The 16,082-nt window shown below is 40.0% G+C and overlaps 1 protein-coding gene across 3 annotated transcripts in view; it reads left to right on the top strand.

Moving 5' to 3' along the window:
• The window catches only part of DNAAF11 (dynein axonemal assembly factor 11), a 111,234-nt gene that overhangs the window by 966 nt on the left and 94,186 nt on the right, over window positions 1-16,082 (top strand). The window lies entirely within an intron of this gene.

The raw sequence follows: 16,082 nt of genomic DNA, 5'->3' as shown, positions 1-16,082 counted from the left end.
CTGACCTCAGGTGATCCGCCTGCCTCGGCCTCCCAAAGTGCTGGGATTACAGGCGTGAGCCACTGCGCCTGGCCATAAACGTTTCTTTAAAAATATACTAACAAACTGCAAGGTGATGCGGGTAGGTTATTTATATTGTATGAACCATTTTGATGTCGACAACGTTTTTGAGCTCCCCATATGGCAGTTTTGTACAGCTCTACCTAATTGATCACTTATCATTGTAAAAATGTCATAATTAACTTTTTTAAAATCAAGAGACTGCTCCAGATGATGGGCTTTCTGCCCTGGAAGACCTGACAGCCTGCGGGAGAGGTGGGGGTCGGGGGGGAATGATTTGTAAATGTTGAAACTCCTTTCCTAAATCAGCTACTGATATTTCTTCCTCTTTTCTCAGGGCTGTTTCCCCATCCCCTGGTCTCACCCTAGTTGGGTTTTTTTTTTTTCTTCTTCTTCTCATTAGCTTTTTTATGTCGTGAGTTTTCCTTTGCCCTCTTTCTCTAAGTCGTGCCCACTTTCATTTGTTAAATCATTAACTTGTCAGACTTGCATCGGAGTGTCTACCTTGAATCAGGTGTTGAATGCAGGATACAGTGAGGAAGAAGGCAGATGTGGGCCTACCCTCCTAGGGAGGGAGAAGACAAACACAAGTATAGTGGTTACAGCCAGGAGAGAGAGGGGTGCCTGTGCCCTGAGGGTGTGGGCAGGGGACCTAACCCCAAGGTGGGTGGAGGCTTCTCTGAGGAAGCAGTGCTGTCTGGAAAGGAAACAGGAAAGCACAGTGAATTGCCCAGAAGTGAGAAAGAGCAGGGCTTCCTGGTGGCTAATTGTCACTGACAGGAACTGGTGTGAGACAGAAAGAAGGAGTGGAGAGCAAAGAGGTAAGGAAGGCCTGACAGATAGGCAGGGATCCGTTCATACAGGTTTTGTACTTAGGATTTAGAAATTTATCAAAAGAGCCACAGGGAAACCAAAAGGTTTTGTTCACGGGCATGGCTTGGCCCTGTAGGAGTTCGAGTGGAAGATAGTAGGCTGAACTGAGGTCGTGGCAGCAGGACAGATGACAAGCACTCCTCCAATGAGTAGCTCTGATGTGCCAGGCTTGGTTAACATGCTTCACCTGCATTCTCCTGTTTGATCTTCCCAGCAGCCTTTTAAGGCAGGGAAGGATTACTGACATCTCCATTTCTTAGGTGAGGCACAGAGAGTAAATCACACACTAACTATCAGGGCTGGGAACAGAACCCATGAAGATTTCCTCTGCGTCCTGCATTACACCGCACTGCCTCCCACAGGACTGAGGCGAAGTGGACAGATTTTAAAGATGTGGGTGGAGAAAGTGGTCCTCTTTTGCTGTGCCACAAACCCTTTTTACATGTTCTCTCTCCCCCGTGCTTCCCAATAAATGGCCTTCTGCCTCTTGCTAACATCTCCTGACTGCTCCTGTGTGCCCTTTTTTCCGCTGCCTTTCCTGTATTTTCCAAAAAAAGACGCAGGGATGTCATTAGTACAGGTTTTAGAGAGACCGTGCTCGAGAGTTCATCTAGTGTACCTGTTCATTTTAGAGATGAGGAGGGGAACATTGATCCAGCCAATGTCACATCCCGTCAGTCAGGAGAGACGTTGAACCTAGGATACGAGCTTCCCGGCTTTCGCTGCTCTTTCCAGAATTCTCAACTTCCTACAACTAAAGGAGAAATTTGGGCTCCTGAGAAAGGATGATAATAATAGCTCACTCACACTTATTGAGCTGCTTATTGCCTTCTAGTCAGTGTTCTGAAAGTTTCTCTGTGTGTATACTCATTGAATTCTCACAAAAATCTTTTGAGGTAGACACTAGTATCACCATCTCCATTTTGCAGATGAGGAATCTGGAGCACAAAGAGGTTAAGCAGCGTGCGCAGTGCCACACAGTAAGTGGTATATCTGGGATGGTAAGCAGGGCCTGCACTCTTGTATACGTTTGCTGTATTATCTCTTAGGAGTAAGAGACAGTTTAGTGAGAAAAAGAAAGGTCATGGTGCAAATTCTCATGTAAAGTTGAAGAGACCACTATTTTTGGTGTTCATGTCCACTCAGGAGGACCAATATTGAGCCTGGGGATGGTGGCGAGAGGAAAATGAATTAGTTCCTCTCTGTGCATTTAATCTGGTGTGTATTGTGATTTAGAAAAGATGTAGTGTTTTTATTTTTAAATTTTATACTATTGAATGCATTTTGTATTACCGTGACACATTTGTCATCTATAGATCTTCTTTGGTGAAATGTCTTCAGATATTTTGCCCATTTTATACATTGATTTGTTTTCTTATCATTGAGTTTTAAGAGTCTTCTATATAGTCTGGATATAGGTCATCAGATATATGATTTGCAAATATTTTCTCCCCATCTATGGCTTATATTTTCCTTCTCAATTATTTTGAAAGAGAAGTTTTAAATTTTGAGGTTTAATTTATTATTTTATAGATCTTGCTTTTGGTGTCATATCCAAGAAATCTTTGCTAAGTTTACATAGATTTTTCTCTTTTTTTCCTAGAAATTTTATAATTTTTGGTTTTACACTATTCCATCATTCCTTTGACTCTATTTTTGTATATGATGTGAGATGTAGATTAAATTGTTGTTGTGTGTTTTTTTTTTTTTAATATGGAAATCCAGTAGTACCAGCCCCACTTGTTGAGGACTATGCTGTCTCCACTGAATTGAACCTTTGGATAAACCAGTGGCATGTATATGTGTGTTCTCGACTTTCTTTTCTGATTCATTGATTTATTTGTCTTCCTCTGTGCCAATTTCACACTCTCTTGATTACTGGAGCTTTGTAATAAGTAGCCTTGAAATCCAGTAGTGTTTTTCCTCTAAATTTTTTAATCTTTTCAAGTTGTATTCAGATCCTTTACATTTCTATATGAATTTCAGTAGTATCTTGTCAATTTGTACAAAAAGAAGTCTGCTGGGATTTTGACCTGAATTGTGTTAAATCTGTAGCTCCATTTGGGGAGAATGAGTATCTTAACAATATTGAATCTTCTGACCCAAAAACAAGGGATATATCTCCATTTCTTTAGATCTTACAAAATGTCTACAATATTTTTGAAGTTTTCAATGGACAGACTTTGCACATATTTTTCTGATTTATCTCTAAGTACTTCATATTTTTGATGCCATTATGAGTGGTTAGTATATAGAAGTATACTTGATTTTTTCATATAGATCTTATATTCTGCAATCTTTTCAAACTTTCTTATTCAAGTAGCTTTTTATGTGAATTCCATTTGATATTCTCTGTAGACAGTCATATCATCTGCAAATAGAAATAATTCTACTTCTCTACTACCTGGATGCCTTCTTTTTCCTTGCCTGTTAATAGAACCTTCAGTATAATGATGAAGTGGTGACAACAGATTTCCTGGCCTTTTTTTCTGATTCTTAGGGGAAAAGTCTTTCTCTGCTCGATATAATGTTGATTATAGGTGTTTTGTGGATGCTCGTTATCAAGTTGAGTTCCTTTTTATTTCTGGTTTTCCGAGTTGTTGTCTTTTTAAAATCGGGAATGGATGGTGGATTTTGTCAACTGCTGTTTTGCATCTACTGACATTATCACTTTGTTAGTTTATTAATATTGTATGTTACTTGGATTTCTGAGCATTATATCAACCTTGTATACATTGGATAACCACCCCCCTAAGTTATAATGTATAATCTTTTTATTATATTGTTGGATTTGATTTGCTAAATTTTTTGCTTAGGATTTTTACATATGTGTTCATGAGGTACATGGATCTGTAGTTTTCTTTTCTTGTAATGCATTGATTGGTTGTAATTCTGACCTTATAGAATATAATGGGAAGTATTATTTCCCTTAAATTTTCTACAAGAGTTCGTGTATATGGGGTATTATTTTCCCTTAAGTTTTTGGTAGAATTAATCAAAGGAGACATCTGTGCCATAGTTTTATTTGTGGAAAGAAAGGTTTTTAACTACATATCCAGTAGATATAGGGCTGTTCAGCTCATCTATATACTCTTGAGTGAGCTTTTGTAATTTGTGTCTTTTAAGGGATTCACCCGTTTAATTGACGTTCTTGAATTTATTGGCATAAAGTTACTTTTTTTATCATTTTAATATCTGTAGAATACATATGATGTCACCTCTCTCACTCCTAATATTGGCAGTTTGTGTCTTCTCTCTTTTTTGCTGATAAGTCTGACTGAAAGTTTACCAATTTTATTTTCTTAAAGAGCCAGCTTTAATTTTTTTTAATTTTTCTCTATTTTTTTCTGCTTTTCATTTCATTGATTTCTGTTATAATCTTCATTATTTACTTTCTTCTGCTTATTTTGGGTTTAATTTGTTCTTTTTCTAGATCCTTAAAATGGAAGCCAATATTTGAGACCTTTCTTTATTCCTACTATAAGTATTTAATGCTATAAATTTACCTCTAAGTAATGTTTTAGCTGTATCCTGCAAATTTTGATATGTTGCTTTTCTGTGTAATTTTTTTTTTTTTTTTTTGAGATGGAGTCTTGCTGTGTCGCCCAGGCTGGAGTGCAGTGGCGCGATCTCAGCTCACTGCAAGCTCTGCCTCCCGGGTTCACGCCATTCTCCTGCCTCAGCCTCCTTGTAATTTTTAACTCTGTTCAAAATACTTTCTAATTTTCCTTTTTATTTCCTTATGCCCAAGTTTAAAAAATTACTTTTGTATGTTTTGTATAGATTTTTAGGCTAGAGGATAAACCCTGTTTTATTACTCTATTATGTCCAGAACCTGATGTCACTGCTAATCTTATGATGAAGTACTGGTCCTAGCCCTCAGCTTTCTCTGTCCTCTGGTTTCAGGAAATGAAAACCTCTTCATGGTGCTCCCAGTCCAGTCCTCTGGTTTCACACTTCCTCTCTCAGCCTTTCCTGATCAGTTGTGTTTAGCAGCAGCCTTTATACAATACAACATAATTGTCCTTTAAGTTACAGTTTCTCTCACATTTCTCTAACATTTGACATGTTACACTTACTAGTACATTCCCTTTCACTTGTATCCTATCTCTGTTCAACACCAGTGCAAGTCTTTACAATTGCATAACTGCCTTGGGCCAGGCACTATCTATGTTCTACCTACCAGGAATAACGGTGTCCTTGCCACTCTGGCAACATGTAGTCTGACTCCAAAATCCTATCTTAGCTAGCATCTGCTTTCATACACCCCTTCTGGTATCAAGTCTTCCAGGTTAGGCTCCTCAGGAAGCTGATATCTAGGTGGGAATTAGCATGCAGGAGGTTTATTAGGGAGCATTGTTGGCGTGGGTAGAAAAGAAATCAAAATTGAGCAGAGGGGGAAGTTGGGCTGTGATGTGTCTAACAAAGGCCTTAGGAAACCAACCAGGAGATCTAAACTTGGAATGAACCTTCTGACTTGCCCAAGTTGGGGTGAAGAACTGGGCCTTTACAGCCCCTACATCAACCAGTCATTGAATGTGGGCTTTCCCGGGAAAGGAAAGGGCGTGACCTTGGTTGAACAATCTCTTCGGCTGTGAGATCTCTTCAGCTCATGAAGAAGGTGGGCAGCGGAGGGCTGTCTGTCAACAGAGCCCCCAGCAGCTAGAGGAATTAATCCTTCAGTTTTGAAGAGGGACCTGAGAAGTGCATCAGGTCATCCACGATGGCCTGAAGTGCCCTTTCCTGGTTTATCTAACAAACATCTACTCACATTTCAAGATTCAGCTCAGGGCCGGGCGCGGTGGCTCAAGCCTGTAATTCCAGCCATTTGGGAGGCTGAGGCGGGTGGAACATGAGGTCAAGAGATTGAGAGCATCCTGGCTAACACGGTGAAACCCCGTCTCTACTAAAAATACAAAAAAAAAATTAGCCAGGCGTGGTGGCAGGTGCCTGTAGTCCCAGCTACTCGGGAGGCTGAGGCAGGAGAGTGGCGTGAACCCGGGAGGCGGAGCTTGCAGTGAGCCGAGATCACGTCACTGGGCGACAGAGCAAGACTCCGTCTCAAAGAAAAAAAAAAAAAAAAGATTCAGCTCAGACTCCTCCTCCATGAAGCTTCTTCTGACCTCCCTTTTCTCAGTAGCACCGATCACTCTCTCCTGTGCACTCATCATACTTTCTATGTGCTTCTCTCAGTGCCCCATAGCACTTAGTGCCTTTCAGTAGCACACTCCACTAAGTAGTCCCTAAAGATGTCACTAGGAGGGGAGGAGCCAAGATAGCCGAATAGGAACAGCTCCGGTCTACAGCTCCCAGCGCGAGCGACGCAGAAGACGGGTGATTTCTGCATTTCCATCTGAGGTACCGTGTTCATCTCACCAGGGAGTGCCAGACAGTGGGCGCAGGTCAGTGGGTGAGTGCACCGTGCGCCAGCCGAAGCAGGGGCGAGGCATTGCCTCACTCGGGAAGCGCAAGGGGTCAGGGAGTTCCCTTTCCAGGGGTGACAAACGGCACCTGGAAAATCGGGCCACTCCCACCCGAAAACTGTGTTTTTCCGACGGGCTTAGGAAACGGTGCCCCAGGAGAGTATAGCCCGCACCTGGCTCAGAGGGTCCTACGCCCATGGAGTCTCGCTGATTGCTAGCACAGCAGTCTGAGATCAAACAGCAAGTCGGCAGCGAGGCTGGGGGAGGGGCGCCCGCCATTGCCCAGGCTCCCTTAGGTAAACAAAGTAGCCTGGAAGCTTGAACTGGGTGGAGCCCACCACAACTCAAGGAGGCCTGCCTGCCTCTGTAGGCTCCACCTCTGGGGGCAGGGCACAGACGAACAAAAAGACAGCAGTAACCTGTGCAGACTTAAATGTCCCTGTCTGACAGCTTTGAGGAGAGCAGTGGTTCTCCCAGCACGCAGCTGGAGATCTGAGAACGGGCTGACTGCCTCCTCAAGTGGGTCCCTGACCCCTGACCCCCGAGCAGCCTAACTGGGAGGCACCCCCCAGCAGGGGCAGACTGACACCTCACACGGCCAGCCAGGTACTCCAACAGACCTGCAGCTGAGGGTCCTGTCTGTTAGAAGGAAAACTAACAGAAAGGACATCCACACCAAAAACCCATCTGTACATCACCATCATCAAAGACCAAAAGTAGATAAAACCACAAAGATGGGGAAAAAACAGAGCAGAAAAACTGGAAACTCTAAAAAGCAGAGCACGTCTCCTCCTCCAAAGGAACGCAGTTCCTCACCAGCAACGGAACAAAGCTGGACAGAGAATGACTTTGACGAGCTGAGAGAAGAAGGCTTCAGACGATCAAATTACTCCGAGCTACGGGAGGATATTCAAACCAAAGGCAAAGAAGTTGAAAACTTTGAAAAAAATTTAGAAGAATGTATAACTAGAATAACCAATACAGGGAAGTGCTTAAAGGAGCTGATGGAGCTGAAAACCAAGGCTCGAGAACTACGTGAAGAATGCAGAAGCCTCAGGAGCCGATGCGATCAAATGGAAGAAAGGGTATCAGCCCTGGAAGATGAAATGAATGAAATGAAGCGAGAAGGGAAGTTTAGAGAAAAAAGAATAAAAAGAAACGAGCAAAGCCTCCAAGAAATGTGGGACTATGTGAAAAGACCAAATCTACGTCTGATTGGTGTACCTGAAAGTGACAGGGAGAATGGAAACAAGTTGGAAAACACTCTGCAGGATATTATCCAGGAGAACTTCCCCAATCTAGCAAGACAGGCCAACACTCAGATTCAGGAAATACAGAGAACGCCACAGAGATACTCCTCGAGAAGAGCAACTCCAAGACACATAATTGTCAGATTCACCAAAGTTGAAATGAAGGAAAAAATGTTAAGGGCAGCCAGAGAGAAAGGTCGGGTTACCATCAAAGGGAAGCCCATCAGACTAACAGCAGATCTCTCGGCAGAAACCCTACAAGCCAGAAGAGAGTGGGGGCCAATATTCAACATTCTTAAAGAAAAGAATTTTCAACCCAGAATTTCATATCCTACCAAACTAAGCTTCATAAGTGAAGGAGAAATAAAATCCTTTACAGACAAGCAAATGCTGAGAGATTTTGTCACCACCAGGCCTGCCCTAAAAGAGCTCCTGAAGGAAGCGCTAAACATGGAAAGGCACAACTGGTACCAGCCACTGCAAAATCATACCGAATTGTAAAGACCATCGAGACTAGGAAGAGACTGCATCAACTAACGAGCAAAATAACCAGCTAACATCATAATGACAGGATCAGATTCACACATAACAATATTAACTTTAAATGTAAATGGACTAAATGCTCCAATTAAAAGACACAGACTGGCAAATTGGATAAAGACTCAAGACCCATCAGTGTGCTGTATTCAGGAAACCCATCTCACATGCAGAGACACACATAGGCTCAAAATAAAAGGATGGAGGAAGATCTACCAAGCAAATGGAAAACAAAAAAAGGCAGGGGTTGCAATCCTAGTCTCTGATAAAACAGACTTTAAACCAACAAAGATCAAAAGAGACAAAGAAGGCCATTACATAATGGTAAAGGGATTAATTCAACAAGAAGAGCTAACTATCCTAAATATATATGCACCCAATACAGGAGCACCCAGATTCATAAAGCAAGTCCTGAGTGACCTACAAAGAGACTTAGACTCCCACACATTAATAATGGGAGACTTTAACACCCCACTGTCAACATTAGACAGATCAACGAAACAGAAAATCAACAAGGATACCCAGGAATTGAACTCAGCTCTGCACCAAGCAGACCTAATAGACATCTACAGAACTCTCCACCCCAAATCAACAGAATATACATTTTTTTCAGCACCACACCACACCTATTCCAAAATTGACCATATACTTGGAAGTAAAGCTCTCCTCAATAAATGTAAAAGAACAGAAATTATAACAAACTATCTCTCAGATCACAGTGCAATCAAGCTAGAACTCAGGATTAAGAATCTCACTCAAAACCACTCAACTACGTGGAAACTGAACAACCTGCTCCTGAATGACTACTGGGTACATAATGAAATGAAGGCAGAAATAAAGATGTTCTTTGAAACCAATGAGAACCAAGACACAACATACCAGAATCTTTGGGATGCATTCAAAGCAGTGTGTAGAGGGAAATGTATAGCACTAAATGCCCACAAGAGAAAGCAGGAAAGATCCAAAATTGACACCCTAACATCACAATTAAAAGAACTAGAAAAGCAAGAGCAAACACATTCAAAAGCTAGCAGAAGGCAAGAAATAACTAAAATCAGAGCAGAACTGAAGGAAATAGAGACACAAAAAACCCTTCAAAAAATCAATGAATCCAGGAGCTGGTTTTTTGAAAGGATCAACAAAATTGATAGACCGCTAGCAAGATTAATAAAGAAAAAAAGAGAGAAGAATCAAATAGATGCAATAAAAAATGATAAAGGGGATATCACCACCGATCCCACAGAAATACAAACTACCATCAGAGAATACTACAAACACCTCTACGCAAATAAACTAGAAAATCTACAAGAAATGGATAAATTCCTCAACACATACACCCTCCCAAGACTAAACCAGGAAGAAGTTGAATCTCTGAATAGACCAATAACAGGAGCTGAAATTGTGGCAATAATCAATAGCTTACCAACCAAAAAAAGTCCAGGACCAGATGGGTTCACAGCCGAATTCTACCAGAGGTACAAGGAGGAGTTGGTACCATTCCTTCTGAAACTATTCCAATCAATAGAAAAAGAGGGAATCCTTCCTAACTCATTTTATGAGGCCAGCATCATCCTGATACCAAAGCCGGGCAGAGACACAACAAAAAAAGAGAATTTTAGACCAATATCCTTGATGAACATTGATGCAAAAATCCTCAATAAAATACTGGCAAACAGAATCCAGCAGCACATCAAAAAGCTTATCCACCATGATCAAGTGGGCTTCATCCCTGGGATGCAAGGCTGGTTCAATATACACAAATCAATAAATGTAATCCAGCATATAAACAGAACCAAAGACAAAAACCACATGATTATCTCAATAGATGCAGAAAAGGCCTTTGACAAAATTCAACAACCCTTCATGCTAAAAACTCTCAATAAATTAGGTATTGATGGGACGTATCTCAAAATAATAAGAGCTATTTATGACCAACCCACAGCCAATATCATACTGAATGGGCAAAAGCTGGAAGCATTCCCTTTGAAAACTGGCACAAGACAGGGATGCCCTCTCTCACCACTTCTATTCAACATAGCGTTGGAAGTTCTGGCCAGGGCAATTAGGCAAGAGAAGGAAATCAAGGGTATTCAATTAGGAAAAGAGGAAGTCAAATTGTCCCTGTTTGCAGATGACATGATAGTATATCTAGAAAACCCCATTGTCTCAGCCCAAAATCTCCTTAAGCTGATAAGCAACTTCAGCAAAGTCTCAGGATACAAAATCAATGTACAAAAATCACAAGCATTCTTATACATCAATAACAGACAAACAGAGAGCCAAATCATGAGTGAACTCCCATTCACAATTGCTTCAAAGAGAATAAAATACCTAGGAATCCAACTTACAAGGGATGTGAAGGACCTCTTCAAGGAGAACTACAAACCACTGCTCAAGGAAATAAAAGAGGATACAAACAAATGGAAGAACATTCCATGCTCATGGGTAGGAAGAATCAATATCATGAAAATGGCCATCCTTCCCAAGGTAATTTACAGATTCAATGCCATCCCCATCAAGTTACCAATGACTTTCTTCACAGAATTGGAAAAAACTACTTTAAAGTTCATATGGAACCAAAAAAGAGCCTGCATCGCCAAGTCAATCCTAAGCCAAAAGAACAAAGCTGGAGGCATCACGCTACCTGACTTCAAACTATACTACAAGGCTACAGTAACCAAAACAGCATGGTACTGGTACCAAAACAGAGATATAGATCAATGGAACAGAACAGAGCCGTCAGAAATAATGCCACATATCTACAACTATCTGATCTTTGACAAACCTGACAAAAACAAGAAATGGGGAAAGGATTCCCTATTTAATAAATGGTGCTGGGAAAACTGGCTAGCCATACGTAGAAAGCTGAAACTGGATCCCTTCCTTACACCTTACACAAAAATTAATTCAAGATGGATTAAAGACTTAAATGTTAGATCTAAAACCATAAAAACCCTAGAAGAAAACCTAGGCAATACCATTCAGGACATAGGCATGGGCAAGGACTTCATGTCTAAAACACCAAAAGCAATGGCAACAAAAGCCAAAATTGACAAATGGGATCTCATTAAACTAAAGAGCTTCTGCACAGCAAAGGAAACTACCATCAGAGTGAACAGGCAACCTACAAAATGGGAGAAAATTTTCGCAACCTACTCATCTGACAAAGGGCTAATATCCAGAATCTACAATGAACTCCAACAAATTTACAAGAAAAAAACAAACAACCCCATCAAAAAGTGGGTGAAGGACATGAACAGACACTTCTCAAAAGAAGACATTTATGCAGCCAAAAAACACATGAAAAAATGCTCACCATCACTGGCCATCAGAGAAATGCAAATCAAAACCACAATGAGATACCATCTCACACCAGTTAGAATGGCAATCATTAAAAAGTCAGGAAACAACAGGTGCTGGAGAGGATGTGGAGAAATAGGAAGACTTTGACACTGTTGGTGGGACTGTAAACTAGTTCAACCCTTGTGGAAGTCAGTGTGGCGATTCCTCAGGGATCTAGAACTAGAAATTCCATTTGACCCAGCCATCCCATTACTGGGTATATACCCAAAGGACTATAAATCATGCTGCTATAAAGACACATGCACACGTATGTTTATTGCGGCATTATTCACAATAGCAAAGACTTGGAACCAACCCAAATGTCCAACAATGATAGACTGGATTAAGAAAATGTGGCACATATACACCATGGAATACTATGCAGCCATAAAAAATGATGAGTTCACGTCCTTTGTAGGGACATGGATGAAACTGGAAATCATCATTCTCAGTAAACTATCGCAAGAACAAAAAACCAAACACCGCATATTCTCACTCATAGGTGGGAATTGAACAATGAGAACACATGGACACAGGAAGGAGAACATCACACTTCGGGGTCTCTTGTGGGGGGTGGGGGGAGCGGAGAGGGATAGCATTGGGAGATATACCTAATGCTAGATGACAAGTTGGTGGGTGCAGCGCACCAGCATGGCACATGTATACATATGTAACTAACCTGCACGTTGCGCACAAGTACCATAGAGCCTAAAGTATAATAATAATAATAATAATAAAAGAATTACTTAGTAGTATAGTTTCTTAAAAGCTTTCAAGTGATCTATATATAGACATATAATAGATCACCCTTATTAACTATATTTATCAAATCTTCCACATCTTGGTGTTCTGCCTCATCCATTTGTCAAAGAGAAACAGATAATTCAAAATATTTCTGTATAATTTTGTTTCTGTCAACACCTCATATTTCTAACATTTTTTCCTTTCTAGACTTCAGTATACTCAAGTACCTTTTTCTTTATGTAGTTTATTTAGCGTATAAATATTTATGATGTTTTATCTCTATATAACAACAAAAATATCTGTTCCAGGAATTCCATTCAACTTGGTCTGATAATAAAAATGCTACCTCTGCTTAAAAAAAAAAAACAAAAAAAAGATATCACTAGATTGGGGTACAGTACGGTTGTTGCTGCTCATTGTGATGAGCCTGGGTCAGCAAGAAAAGACAGGCAAGTGTACAATCCTGCTTTTAAGAGTTTCCATTGAAAATGATTAAAAAATATTTTAGATGCTGCAAAAGGTGACCTTCACCTGTTTGTAACCCCTTTATTTCTATTAACTCTCAATTTCATATACATATCTGATAGGTCTTTCAAGATGTCTGAAAATGCTACAAAATCTTCAATAAATACATATTGGTTGATTTTATTCTAATCTAGTAGGAAAAAAGAGTTGTTTACAAAACATGATGTAAAGCCTGAAGGAATGAACACTAAATTATTGGCTTTGGGAGTTTTGAGAACTTTGCTCAATGTAATGAAAAACTTTAGAAACAAACACAGCAAGACAGCCTCCAGTATCCCAGAAACCTCCTCACCGTGCCCTCTGTCCCTGCTCCCTGCAAAGTCATTTTACTGATACACTCTCAAATTTTGGAGAACTCATTCATATTAAGGAATTGGAAAGAAACTTAGGCGAGCTGATGTGTTTTGATTAAACCCTTGGATTCCTCCACAGCATCTTTTAGTGAGGGGAGTACGTATCTGTGGTTGAAGCTGTCAATATCCTTCATCAAGAGCTTATTTCTCCAGTCAGACAGATATTGGTTAGCACTCAACCATCTGCATCTTATATTTTGCTATTTGAAATTTCCTAAAATAAGGAAGTGAAAGCAATATGTTTTATATTGTGCCTTGGCATATTTTTCTTCTATACTACATAATAGGTACTATAATACCATTTCTCTTGAAATAGTCTTATGGTGATAACATATTAATGCTTCCAAAGCATTTTATTATTTATTTCTTTACTTATTTATAGAAGGAAGGGAACTGACATTTATTGACCAATGACTGTATACCAGGCACTGTGCTAAGGGCTTTACTTAATTATTTAATCCAAAAAAAAATTTTAAGAAGTAATGCTAACATTATCTCCAGTTTACAGATGAGAAAACTGAAAATAGATGAACAGTTTTGCCCAAATCTATGTATCATAAACAGGTAGAGAATGGTGGGGCAAAGATTTGACATCATCTTTTCATGACAACACTACACATCCCATCCCTTAGGTTACGTCCCAGTTCTAAATAATAGTACAAGTTCATTCTAAGTCCTTAGCCCTCCAGGGCTCTTTACAATGGACTCAAACTTGCCTAGCTTTTTTATATTTCCCAATTCCTTCAATGCTGTGCTGTAGCCATAATGAATGCCGCATAATTTACAGAATCTTCTATGGCCTCTCTTCTTCTGAGCTTGCTTCTTGGAATTGTCTTTTATCTGCCCCATTCTCTTGAATAATCTTACTCATCCTCCGTGTCTCAGCTGAAGAGAGGAAGCTTCCCATCTTCTCCGAAGTCTAGATTAGAAGCTCTGGGTATCCGTGACCACCCACATGACCCCAGTGGTATGTACACTGTGCTTCTTTTCTGCCTCTTCTACTAGGCAACCTCCATGAAAGCAAGGACTGTCTGCCGTTGTGTCTACAACATCATTCCTATATTGGTGCTGCAAAGTGAAGGAAGATACACTTGCTTCCTGGCCTTTGCACTGTGCTGTTTCTTCTGCTCCATTCTCTTCTTTTTTTCTGGTTAATTCTCATGTGTGCTCTGTATCTCTGTCGACATTGCCTGCTTCTGAAGCCGCAGCTGGGTTGGGTGCTTCTCCTAGATGTTTCATAGTATCCAGCTCTTCTCTCAAGCTCATCATGCACTGTTGTCACTGCCTCTCCTTAATTCTGGACTGAAAATTCCTTGAGGGCAGAGTTTGTATCTTTTTTTTTTACTTTTTAATTTAATTTTGTTTTTATTTGACATAATTGTACATATTTATGGGATACATAGTGATGTTTCAATACATATACTGTATAGTAATCAGATCAGGATAATTAGCATATCCATTATCTAAAACATTTATCATTTCTTTGTGTTGGAAACTTTCAATATCGTCCTTCTAGCTATTTCAAACTATATATTATTGTTTTTAATTTTATATTCAGAGGGTACATGTGCAGGTTTGTTACATGGGTATATTGCATGATGCTGGGGTCTGAGCTTTAAGCGAACCCCTAACCCAAATAGTGAACATAGTAGCCAGTAGGTCGTTTTTCAACCCTTGCCTCCCCTCCTTCCCCCATTTTGGAGTCCTCAGGGTCTATTGTTTCCATCTTTATGTCCTTGTGTGCCCACCGTTTAGCTCCCAGTTATAAGTGAGAACATGCGGTATTTGATTTTCTGTTCGTGCATGAATTCACTTGGGATAATGGCCTCCAGCTGCATCCATGTTATTGCAAAGGACATGATTTTTTTCTTTTTATGGCTGCATAGTATTCCTTGGTGTATGTGTACCAAATTTTCTCTATCTAATCCGCTGTTGATGGGGACTTGTGTTGAATACATTACTTTGATATTGTGAATAGTGCTGCAGTAGCACACGAGTACAGGTGTCTTTTTGATTGAATGATTTATTTTCCTTTGGGTAGATACCCAGTAGTGAGATTGCTGGGTTGATTGTTCATTCTATTTTTAATTCTTTGAGAAATCTCTATTCTGTTTTCCACAGGGGTTGAACTAATTTGCATTCCCACCAACAGAGTATAAGTGTTCCCTTTTCTTTGCATCCTTGCCAACATCTATTATTTTATGACTTTCATAATAATAGCCATTCTGACTGGTGTGAGATGGCATCTCATTGTAGTTTTAATTTGCATTTCTCTGATGACTAGTGATGTGGAGCTTTTTTTTTTTTTAAGTTTGCTGGGCACTTGTATGTCTTCCCAAAGCATTTTTAAATCTCTAGAATGATCTCACGTAAGTGCAGTGCTATATTATTTGGAGTAGAAATTTCTAAAGGTGAATAATGCTCCTTGGACTTAAAGAATGTTTGCCCTAAATTAGATAGTATGTAAAACCAAAAATGCTTTCCTGTTCAAAAGCATGAAACACTATAATCTCCATGCACCATGAAGATATCTTTACACATTTCTTCTTGGGGGCTCTGGTTTTTGTTCTGATGTTTGCAATTACAGGTGAAGCAGCACTGTGTAACAACAATTTCCTCAGCGCTATAAAATGGTAAGCCACACAGCAGTTTGCTTGTTATAGGAGAGTTTAGAAAAGATCTGCTGGGAAATTCCACATCTTCACAGTTCTATCCTCCTCTGCAATTATGAATTTTCTTTTAAAGTATCATAATTGTATATAATCATTGCTTTCCAGGCAAACTTCTCTGTTGTGTCCCTTCTTTCCTTTGTGTGTGTGTGTAATTTAGTTATTCATGCTAAGGGAGGTTCCCTAAACTCTACCTCTTTAAACTAATCAGGGATTTTTCTCATCTTAATTCTCATGGTTAGAAGATATGAATCAATATAATTCTTTCCTAATACTTACATGCCTTCAAAAGAGAAGATTTGACAG

The sequence above is a fragment of the Pongo abelii genome, chromosome 7 (assembly GCF_028885655.2).
Source record: "Pongo abelii isolate AG06213 chromosome 7, NHGRI_mPonAbe1-v2.0_pri, whole genome shotgun sequence".
In the NCBI taxonomy this organism is placed as follows: Eukaryota; Metazoa; Chordata; class Mammalia; order Primates; family Hominidae; genus Pongo; species Pongo abelii.
The sequence above is the reverse complement of the archived record's forward strand: the minus strand, read 5'-3'. Positions and strand labels throughout refer to the sequence as shown.